At 44.0% G+C, this 10895-nt stretch overlaps 1 pseudogene across 1 annotated transcript; it reads left to right on the top strand.

Annotated features, from left to right (window-relative positions):
• Nucleotides 1–231: 231 nt before the first annotated feature.
• On the top strand, nt 232–9280 carry LOC144339658 (cytochrome c oxidase subunit 7A2, mitochondrial pseudogene; annotated as a pseudogene). The gene has a single exon (XR_013414918.1). The product of XR_013414918.1 is annotated as a cytochrome c oxidase subunit 7A2, mitochondrial pseudogene (transcript).
• Nucleotides 9281–10895: the final 1615 nt, after the last annotated feature.

Genomic DNA, 10895 nt, shown 5'->3' with positions numbered 1-10895 from the left:
TCTAGATATACTACTGCCTTCTCAAGGCAGAACAGGCACCATCTTAGAGAACGTTAAACTTCCATCCTACAGTCTTTTCTATGATCTTTAATATTATAGAGATCTGGGAAATAAAGACATTAGAAAATTCAGCAATCTGGGCTGGGTGTGGTGGCTCACGCCTGTAATCCCAGCACTTTGGGAGGCCCTGGTGGGCAATCACCTGAGGTCAGGAGTTCAAGACCAGCCTGTCCAATATAGTGGAACCCTGTCTCTACTAAAAAAATACAAAAGTTAGGAGATAACACCTGGCTAATTGTGTGTTGTTTTTAAGTATAGATGGAGTAGTCCATGACTGTAGCCCCAGCTCCTTGGGAGGTTGAGGCAGGAGAATCACTTGAACGTAGAAGGTGAAGGTTGCGGTAAGCCTAGATCGCGCCACTGCACTCCAGCCTGGGCAACAGATCAAGACTCCATCTCACAAAAAAAAAAAAAGAAAAAAGAAAAAAGAAAATTCAGTAATCTGGTTGACAGTCACACATCCAGTTCTTTGGGTTCTTCAAACAGAGCAGATAACATCAGATTTCTTGGCTTAAATTGTGCAAATTTGGTTCCTGGCTGAGAAGTAGATGACAAACAAAGTTCTTCAGTGTTTCAGTGATCAAACATGTACTTCTACAGAATCATAAATGTTGCCACACAGTCGCTATTTTATCAATGATCTTATTGACAAAAACAAGAAGACCTCATATCTATTGAAACTGAAGTGACTTCCAACCATGAATACCTCATCCAGTGCTGTAGGTCAAAGATGTTTTCTCTTCCATAGATGTGGTTGAAATATGATTCAAAAATTCTGTCTCAGTAATAGAAAGGTGAAGAAATTATAACTTGTCAAGCAGATTAACTATATAGAGACCACAAACTTAAAATCCAGATAGACTGGTTCAAATTCAAACACCTTGAGTGTCAGTTTGTTTGGTGGAGTCATGTTTTAGAAAGATAAGCTCATAAACGGTTCAAATACAGACAACTTTAGCACCTCTCCTAGTTTACAAATTCTGGCCAGCCACAATTTAAACCTCAATTATGAACTTCTGCTCCAAGATCACCCTGTGGCTAACCATCCAAACATAAAACCTCGTGGCTCAAGACCCTGGGGGAGTCTATTGGGTGGAATTATTCAGCCAGTGGCTCCCTTACCTAGTAAGCTTCTAATAAAGTTAGCTTTTTTTTTTTTTTTTAATAATAATCAGGTTTTTCTGGTGGTCTTTTTTTTTTTTTTTTTTTTTTTTTGAGACGGAGTCTCACGCTGTTGCCCAGGCTGGAGTGCAGTGGCGCGATCTCGGCTCACTGCAAGCTCCGCCTCCCGGGTTCCCGCCATTCTCCTGCCTCAGCCTCCTGAGTAGCTGGGACTACAGGCGCCCGCCACCGCGCCCGGCTAATTTTTTGTATTTTTAGTAGAGACGGGGTTTCACTGTGGTCTCGATCTCCTGACCTTGTGATCCGCCCGCCTCGGCCTCCCAAAGTGCTGGGATTACAGGCTTGAGCCACCGCGCCCGGCCTTTCTGGTGGTCTTATACGAGTCTTTGAAAGCTCATTGTGTAATATTCAGGAAGCAGTAAAGAAGGCTTTTTATACCCTTGAACTCGCCTTCTTTCATACTGTTTATAGTCAATGATTCTGGGACAGATAATGTAAGAATAGGGAAGTTGTTTGTTCAAATTACATATTGCCTTACTTTCCCCAATCTCCAACAAGATCCTGCAACACAAACCAAAACAAACTCAGAAGCACAACTGCAGTAAGCCAGTACCAGTGAAGGAAGTAAGTTGCTTCTCCAGGTAGTGCTAGAGAAAGTGTCAAAACCATTGGCCATATTGAAATCATCCATGCAAAACCATGTTAAGTTGGAGATGTGACAGTGAGTTAGTATAACATTTGCTGGGGCCAGGCACCGTGGCTCATGCCTGTAATCCCAGCACTTTGGGAGGCCGAGGCAGGTTGATCACCTGAAGTCAGGAGTTCAAAACCACTCTGGCCAACGTGGCAAAATCTTGCCTCTACTAAAAATACAAAAACTTAGCCGAGCCTGGTGGCACGCCTGTAATCCCAGCTACTTGGGAGGCTGAGGCATAAGAATCACTTGAACCTGGGAGGCGGAGGTTGCAATTAGCCTAGATCACACCACTGCACTCTAGCCTGGGCAACAGAGTGAAGCTGTGTTGCAAAAAACAAACACACACACACACACACACACACACACACACACACACATTTGCAAAACACATAACTTCAAAGAGTAGCTCTTCGAGTCATTACTCCCATCTCTCTATGCCATGTGGGTGAGGGTTTGGCGGTGGTGGTTACAAGGAAGAACACATCAGGGAGAAGCACCAGAGGTAGCAAGGTCACAAGTGTGGGGCCTAGAAGCGTCATCGCTGCTCACATTAGTGCTGCTGGTGCTGGTCCTCACCCCAACCCCATGTCCAAGCTCAGGAGCACTAATGTTCTGCCGTCCCTCCTGCGCCTCCACTTCATGCTAGAGGCCTTAAAGGACTGCAACCACTGGAAACACAAACAGGCCCCTGGCAGGGCTGGTCTCTGGACAATTGTGAAAGACACAAAAGAAGACAGCTTCTAGGGGCAGGCGTGGTGGCTAACGCCTGTAATCCCAATACTTTGGGAGGCCAAGGCAGCTGAGTCATATGAGGTCAGGAGTTCGAGACCATCCTGACCAACATGGTGAAACCCTGTCTCTACTAAAAATACAAAAATTAGGCCGGATGCGGTGGCTCACGCCTGTAATTCCAGCTACTTGGGAGGCTGAGGTAGGAGAATTGTTTGAACTTGGGAGGTGGAGGTCTAGTTTTTTTCCTCTGTGGTCAGAAAAGATACTTGATATGATTTATGTTTTTTTGAATGTCTTCAGACTTGTTTTGTGACCTAAGATATGGTCTATTCTGGAGAATGTTCTATGTGCTGATGAAAATGTGTATTCTGCGACAGTTGGCTGAAATGTTCTCCTATTGTGAATTAGACCTATTAGATATAGTGTATAGTTTAACTCTGATGTTTCTTTTTTGATTTTCTATCTGAATAATCTGCACATTAAAAGTCTTCTACTATTATTGTATTTCAGTCTGTCTTTCCCTTAAATCTATTCATGTTTGCTTTATATACTTGAGGGCTGCAGCGTTGGTTGCATATATGTTTGTAATTGTTACACCTTCTTGCTGAATTGATCCTTTTATCATTATATAGGGACCTTCTTTCATTTTAGTCTTTGATTTGTAGTCTATTTTATCTGATATAACTAGAGCTACTCCTGTTCTTTTTTGGTTTCCAATTGCATGGAATATCTTTTTCCACACCTACACTTTCAGTCCAAGTGTGTCTTTATAGGTAAAGTGGGTTTCTTGTTGGTAAGAAGACCCAATTTATAGGTAAAGCGGGTCTTATTTCTTTATCCATTCAGCCTCTCTATGCCTTTTAAGTGGAGAACTGAGTCCATTTATGTTGTTTCATTACTGACAAGTAAGAACATACTACTGCCATTATGTTGGTTGTTTTCTGGTTGTTTTGTAACTCCCCTCTTCTTTTCTGTCTTCCTTTGTGGTTAAGGTATTTCCTCTGGAGGAAATACGTTTTTACTCATTGCTGTTTATTTCTGGTGAATTTATTATAGGTTTTTGTGTTGTGGTTACCATGAAGCTTACAAAAAACATCTTAGAGTCCAGGTGCGGTGGCTTATGCCTGTAGTCCCAGCACTTTGGGAGGCTGAGGTGGGCGAATCACGAGGTCAGGAGTTTGAGACCAGCCTGGCCTACGTGGTGAAACCCTCATCTCTACTAAAAATATGAAAATTAGTCAGGCATAGTGGCAGGCGCCTGTAACCCCAGCTGCTCGGGAGGCTGAGACAGGAGAATCACTTGGCCCTGGGAGGCAGAGGATGCAGTGAGCCAAGATAAAAAAAAAGAAAATTCATAGACTTAGAACAAGTTATTTTAAAGAGAAGACAACTTAGATCACAAAGAAACAAAAAACGAAAGAAGTTTACATTTTAACTCCATCCCCTTCCACATATTTTGACTTTTAATTGTCTCAATTTATATATTTTATATCACCTCCTAACTAGTTGCTATTGCTATTATTATTTTTTGATAGATTTATCTTTTGGGTTTCATATGAGAGTGATGAGTGGACCGCACACCATACTTATAGCATTAAAATATTCTGGGTCTGTCCATGTACTTAACTGTACTCATGGGTTTTATACCTTCAATTGCTTTCTCTTTTCACATTAATGTTTTTTCTTTCAAATTGAAGAACTCCCTTTAGCATTTCTAAATGCCACGGGCCTAACAGTGGTGAATTCTCTCATAATTCAGTAGTGCTTATTAGCTTATTTTTATATGTAGTAGCTTTAAAGATTTTGTCTTTCTTTGAGTGAGATTCTCTGCCTCAGATTTGATCCATAGCCATCCTTTCTTAAGTTACTAAGGCACACGGTAGGCTTGGCCTCAGCCAGCCCCCAGTGGTACAGCCCATGCCCCCAAGAGTCCCCTAGTCTTCTCCCACATCACACAGGGACACTGGAGTTGTTCCCAGGGTGTATCCTTGGACTGGGTCATTTTCTGTGTTGAGATGACATCATGGCCGGTGAACAAAGACAGTGTTATCTGTTGCTCTTTTTACACAATGCCAAGTACCAGCCTACCCAAGCCTCCATCCTACTGCCAGCCAGCGTGGAAAGGCCTCATTAGCATTCAGCACCAGGCTTCCAGACACTCAGGCAAGCCAACAGTTGCCACCATACCTCAGCTGCCTGCCCTTTCACACAGAGGAGCAAGGGCAAATGAGAGCTCATATTTCCCACCAAGGAAGGGATTTATCAGGCAGTGGGAGAGGGAGAAGCTTAAGAGAAGAAGAGACTGGAAGTTTCCCTCTCTTCCAGTCCCTCATTCACAATCTCTGCAACCTTCAGAGAATGGCTCCTCTGTTCCTGGATGCTGAAGAGTTAGTGGGTGACTGGACATTGCTCAGAGAGCTCGTGGCCGTCTGCCAGCTGCCCTCAGGAGGATCTGGGGCCTGCCAGAGTTAGCTATAAAGGGATGCTGGGTTTTGGAAGGTCCAGTTGGACTTAAGAAGATAAAATAAGAAACTTACCCCAAAATCCTTTAAGGCTAAGCTCTTGGATTTCTTTTCTTTTTCTTTTCTATTTATTTATTCATTTTGAGACAAGGTGTCATTCTGTTGCTTAGGCTGGAGTGCAGTGGCATGATCATATCTGACTGCAGCCTTAACCTCCCGGGCTCAAGCAATCCTCCTGCCTTAGTTTCTTGAGTAGTTGGGACTACAGGTGTGGGCCACCGTGCCTGGCCATGGGTTTATTTTATTTTATTTTATTTTTTATTTTATTTTGTTGTTTATTTTTTTGAGACAGACTCTCACTCTGTCACCCAGGCTGGCCTGCAGTGGCATGATCTCAGCTCACTGTAACCTCCACCTCCCAGGTTCAAGTGATTCTCAAACTCCTGACCTCAAATGATTCACCTACCTCAGCCTCCCAAAGTGCTGGGCACCCGGCCCTTGGGTTTACTTTCTAATGCTTGAGGCAGTATGTAAATATGAGTTGTCTATTTAGTTAATTTAACAAACCTCTGTGGTAGGTTAAAAGAAATGCCCTTCTCTCCCTGCCAAAAATTTCTATTTCTTATCCCCAGGAGCTGTGAACATTATGTATTGATAAAAAGTTAAATATTACCTTACATGGCAACATGGGATTGAGTTAAGGATTTTTTTTTTTTTAAGATGGAGTTTCGTTCTCTTGCCCAGGCTGGAGTCCAATGGTGCAATCTCAGCTCACCACAACCTCCATCTCCTGGGTTCAAGCGATTCTCCTGCCTCAGCCTCCTGAGCAGCTGGGATTACAGACATATACCACCACGTCTAGCTAATTTTGTATTTTTAGTAGAGATGGGATTTCTCCATGTTGGTCAGGCTGGTCTTGAACTCCCGACCTCAGGTGATTCACCCACCTCAGCCTCCCAAAGTGCTGGGATTACAGGCGTGAGCCACCGTGCCCAGCCGAGTTAAGGATTTTGAAGGAAGAGATTAATCCTGGATTATCTGGGTCAGCCCTAACCACAATCACAGGTATCCTTATACGGAGAAAGGAAGCAGAGGGAGTTTTTACAGACTAGCAGGAGAAGGTGATGTGAAGTCGGAGTCAGAGACTACAGTGATACAGCCACAACCCAAGGACTACATCCAGCCACCTGCTATAGGAAAAAAAAACTATCTGGGGAATGTGAGCCCCTTTAAGTTATCAGGCCCAGAGAGGCATTTAAAATATGACACCAGGCTAGGCAAGGTGGCTCACATTTGTAATCCCGGCACTTGGAAGGCCACCTTGGAAGTCCGAGGTGGGTGGATCACTTGAACTCAGGAATTCAAGTCCAGCCTGGGCAATACGATGAAACCTTTTAAACATAAGTTCCAATTTCAAATCATCTCTTTGTGAACACATATGACTGTATGCTTTCAGAAAAAGTCAGGTCACACTGAGTGCTTTGCTGCTTAGAAATTTCTTCTGACAGATACCCTAAGTCATCTGTCTCAAGGTCAAAGTTCCACAGATCTCTAAGGCAGAAACAGAATGCCACCATCTCTTTGCTAAAGCATAGTGAGAGTGACCCTTGCTCTAGTTCCCAATAAGTTCCTCATCTCCATCTGAGACCACCTCAGCATGGACTTCCTTGTCCACATCACTATCAGCATTTTGGTCAAAACCATTCAGCAAGTCTCTAGGAAGTTCTAAACTTTCCCACATATTCCTGTCTTCTTCTGAGCCCTCCAAACTGTTCCAACCCAACCTCGGCCTGTTACCCAGTTCCAAAGTTGCTTCCACATTATCAGGTTATCTTTATAGCAGTATCCCACTATCCCAGTACCAATTTCCTGTATTAGTCTGTTTTCACATTGCTATAAAGAACGCCCTGAGACTGGGTAACTTATAACAAAAGAGGTGTAATTGACTCACAGTTCTGCATGACTGGGAAGGCCTCAGGAGACTTACAATCATGATGGAAGACGAAGAGGAAGCAAGGCACATCTTATGTGGCGGCAGGAGAGACAGCACAAGATGGGGGAACTGCCAAACACCTTTAAACCATCAGATCTCATGAGAACCCACCCACTATCATGAGAACAGCATGGGAGAAACTGCCCCCATGATCCAATCATCTCCCACCAGGTCTCTCCTCCAACACATGGGGATTACAATTTAAGCTGAGATTTGGGTGGGGACACAGAGCCAAACCATATCAGCGTTCTTATTCATGATTTTATCACATCTTCAGCTTTTTGGGGGACTGATTGTACAACGGGAGGCAAAAATAAGGGCTAAATAAAGGGACACTATGAACAAGTGCACAATCACAGAGTGGCTCACACCAAGGAGGGCGCTGTGATGCCTCCTCCACCACCAGCTGCATCTGGGACACACCGTCCCTCAGTGGCTCTCGCTGAGCTCAGAACACCCACAGGCAATTCTACATTCTGCCAACTGCATTTGAACCCACAACTTTAAGCAAATCATTTACAGAAGTGTTTGATTCATGAAAATGAAGATCTTGGCTTGGTGTGGTGGTTGACACCTACAATCCCAACCCCTTGGGAGGGTGAAGCAGGTGGATCGCCTGAGTCCGGGAGTTTGAGACCAGCCTGGGCAACATAGCAAAACCCTGTCTCTACCAAAAATACAAAAGTTAGTCAGGTGTGGTGGCAATAGCAACAGGGGATGGCCAAATGCCTAAGCAGATAGGGATGGGTCCCCCAGGAAACCCCACCTCCAAGCCGAATACAGTTTAAAACCTGAAAGCCAAGCTGCAAGTTCAATCCATGGACTAGATTGAGACCTTGTCTTCCCCTTTGGCGCACTTTCCTCTGATTAATCCCCACCCTTCTCACCTATTTTACATATATCTACCCTCTCCTAATTGGTTTCCTACACTGCCATGCCCACCTTTGAGTGATGTCTTCACTTTAACCTTTTTCACGTACCCACAAACCAATCAGCACACACTCCCCATTCTGAGTCCATAAAAGGCCCCAGATCCTGTGGAGTTGGGGGTAACTTTCCCACCTTTGAATAGGTGGACCAACCCCGAGTCCTCCCTCTGCTGAAAACCGTTTTCATCACTCAATAACATTTTTCTCTGCCCTCCTCATCCTTCAACATCCTGTGTATCCTCATTCTTCTTGGATGCAGTACAAGAGCTCAGGAACCACCAAACTCAGGTACAAACTATGACACAGACAAGCTGCGGCATGCCAGCATGGCCAAGTGTGGCCTGGGTGGGATATTGCCCAGGATCCCTGGCTTACAAAGTGACTGAGAAGAAAAATTCTACATCAGCCTATAGTCCCAGCTACTGGGGGACCTGAGACAGGAGGATCACTTGAGCCCAGGAGGTTGAGGCTGCAGCGAGCTGTGATTGTGTGATTGCACTCCAGCCCAGGTGACAGAGTGACCACACCTAGTCTGGTAATTTATTTTTAGAGTCCTTATCTCTTAGAGGAACATAGTGACTTTTCTTTTTTATTTGTTGACAGACTCTCACTCTGTTGCCCAGGCTGGAATGCAGTGTCACAATCTTGGCTCACTGAAACCTCTGCCTCCCAGTTTCAAGTGATTCTCATGTCCCAGCCTCCTAAGTAGCTGGGATCACAGGCATGTGTATTTTTATATTTTTAGTAGAGACAGGTTTTCCCCTGTTGGCCAGGCTGGTCTCGAACTCCTGGTCTCAAGTGATCTGCCCACCTTGGCCTCCCAAAGTGCTGGGATTATGGGCGTAGGCCACTTGCACCTGGCCCATGGTGAATATTTGTGGAGAAAATAAGATATCTTTGGGTTCCCAGTGTTCCATTGTCACAGTTGGTGGGCAGTAACTGAACCAAGATGCTGTGGAATCTACTGGCTGTTTATCAGATTGCCCAGAGGACCATAAGCACTGCTTTTTATACGTATTTTGAAAATAAAGTTCCAGAAAAGCAAAAGCTGTTTCAGGAGGATAATGGAATTCCAGTACATTTAAAGGGTAGGGTAACTGATACCCTCCTCTACAGAGTAACCATGGTTCTTAGAGTTGCTGGGATGGCAAACGCCATAAATCTGCTGGCCATGGCTTCCTTTCCCAAGAAACAACACTGACTTCGGTTATCCCAGCAATCACTTGGTTCAATTTCATTGAGCTCTATATGGACCAATTATCTGAGCTCTTCTTTGGGCATCAATATATATTTATTTATTTATTTATTTATTTTTTTTTTTTTTTCGAGACGGAGTCTCGCTCTGTCGCCCAGGCTGGAGTGCAGTGGCGCGATCTCGGCTCACTGCAAGCTCCGCCTCCTGGGTTTACGCCATTCTCCTGCCTCAGCCTCCTGAGTAGCTGGGACTACAGGCGCCCGCCACCGTGCCCGGCTAATTTTTTGTATTTTTAGTAGAGACGTGGTTTCACCGTGGTCTCGATCTCCTGACCTTGTGATCCGCCCGCCTCGGCCTCCCAAAGTGCTGGGATTACAGGCGTGAGCCACCGCGCCCGGCCTCATCAATATTTATTGACTTATACTTACCATCACCAATAAAGCAGTTTTTACCACAGGGGGTGGGAGATGTGTCTGATTTTAGAACAAATCTGGGGGGTGAAGAATGTGGGAGTGAAGGGAGATATTCATGAAACAAGACCATCAGTGTGTTAACTGCTGAAGCCAGGATGATGGGGGATTTTGCTTATATAAAAGCCAAATGAATAGATTATTCTCAGATTTCCATAATAACATTGCTAAAAATGAGCCATTCATCAAAGAAAATGGCACTAGTTGGCCAATTTGCCAAGAATACTTTCTTTTATTAAACTTATCTCAGTGAAACAGCTGAGTCAACAGTAATTAGACCAGTCCTTGACTTCAGTCAAAATATGATAAGAGGGTAAAGGTCTAAAAACATGGCCTTTCATTTTCTATAGATATGAGCGAGGAAGGCGAGGAGAGTCCAACTATCCCGTACTGCCCAGTTCCAAAAGATTTGATGTGCAAGTCTCAGGAAGGCAGTCTCCCAGGTCACTGCCGAGAGCCTCGACTGCGAGAGAGTTGACTCCAAGCTTGCTGTTTGGGAAGCCATCTGACTTTGAAGAATCTGAGACTCTAGGTTTAAAAAAAAAAAATATATATATATATATATATATATATATGATGAATTTATGAATTGATGAATTCTTAAGATGTTTAGGCATGTTTTTAGGAAGAATATTATCAGATGGCAAGAGGATATCTGCATAGCAGAACTGCCAAAATGGGAAGTGTGGACAAGAAACTACCAAGCAAACAATTGATATGGTGAACTCATATTGATGACTTCTCTACACCAAAGAAGCTGCATAAACAAAAGAAAAAACATACAAGTATAGAGAACATTTATAGCCTCATGAATAGGACTTAATATCCTCGATAATATAAAGACCTTTGACAAATCAGTAAGCAAAGAGGGACTGTGGTAGAAATGATGAATTAGCACTGAAAACTCATGCCCACCTGCTACACGCCTTCCTGCACCTACAAAGGCCAGAAAGGTAAAAGAAGCTCTATACATCAGCTGTCTTTAAGTAACAAACCACCCCCAAAAAACTTAGTGGCTTAAAACGGCAACAATTTATGATCTCTCAAGAGTCTGCAGCCATCTCATCTAAGCTAGGTATACCCACAGGTCTGTGGTTGCTTGTGGAGCAGTTCATCTAGGTTGAGCTTAGCTGGATATGGCTCTAATCCATATGGTTCAATCTCTTTCAGGGACAGCAGGCTAGCCCAGGTATGTTCTCATCATAGCACTGGCAGGGGTATAAGAATAGCAAGCC

This window comes from Macaca mulatta, chromosome 3 (genome assembly GCF_049350105.2).
Source record: "Macaca mulatta isolate MMU2019108-1 chromosome 3, T2T-MMU8v2.0, whole genome shotgun sequence".
Lineage (NCBI taxonomy): Eukaryota > Metazoa > Chordata > Mammalia > Primates > Cercopithecidae > Macaca > Macaca mulatta.
This window is presented reverse-complemented; position numbering and strand designations above follow the sequence as displayed.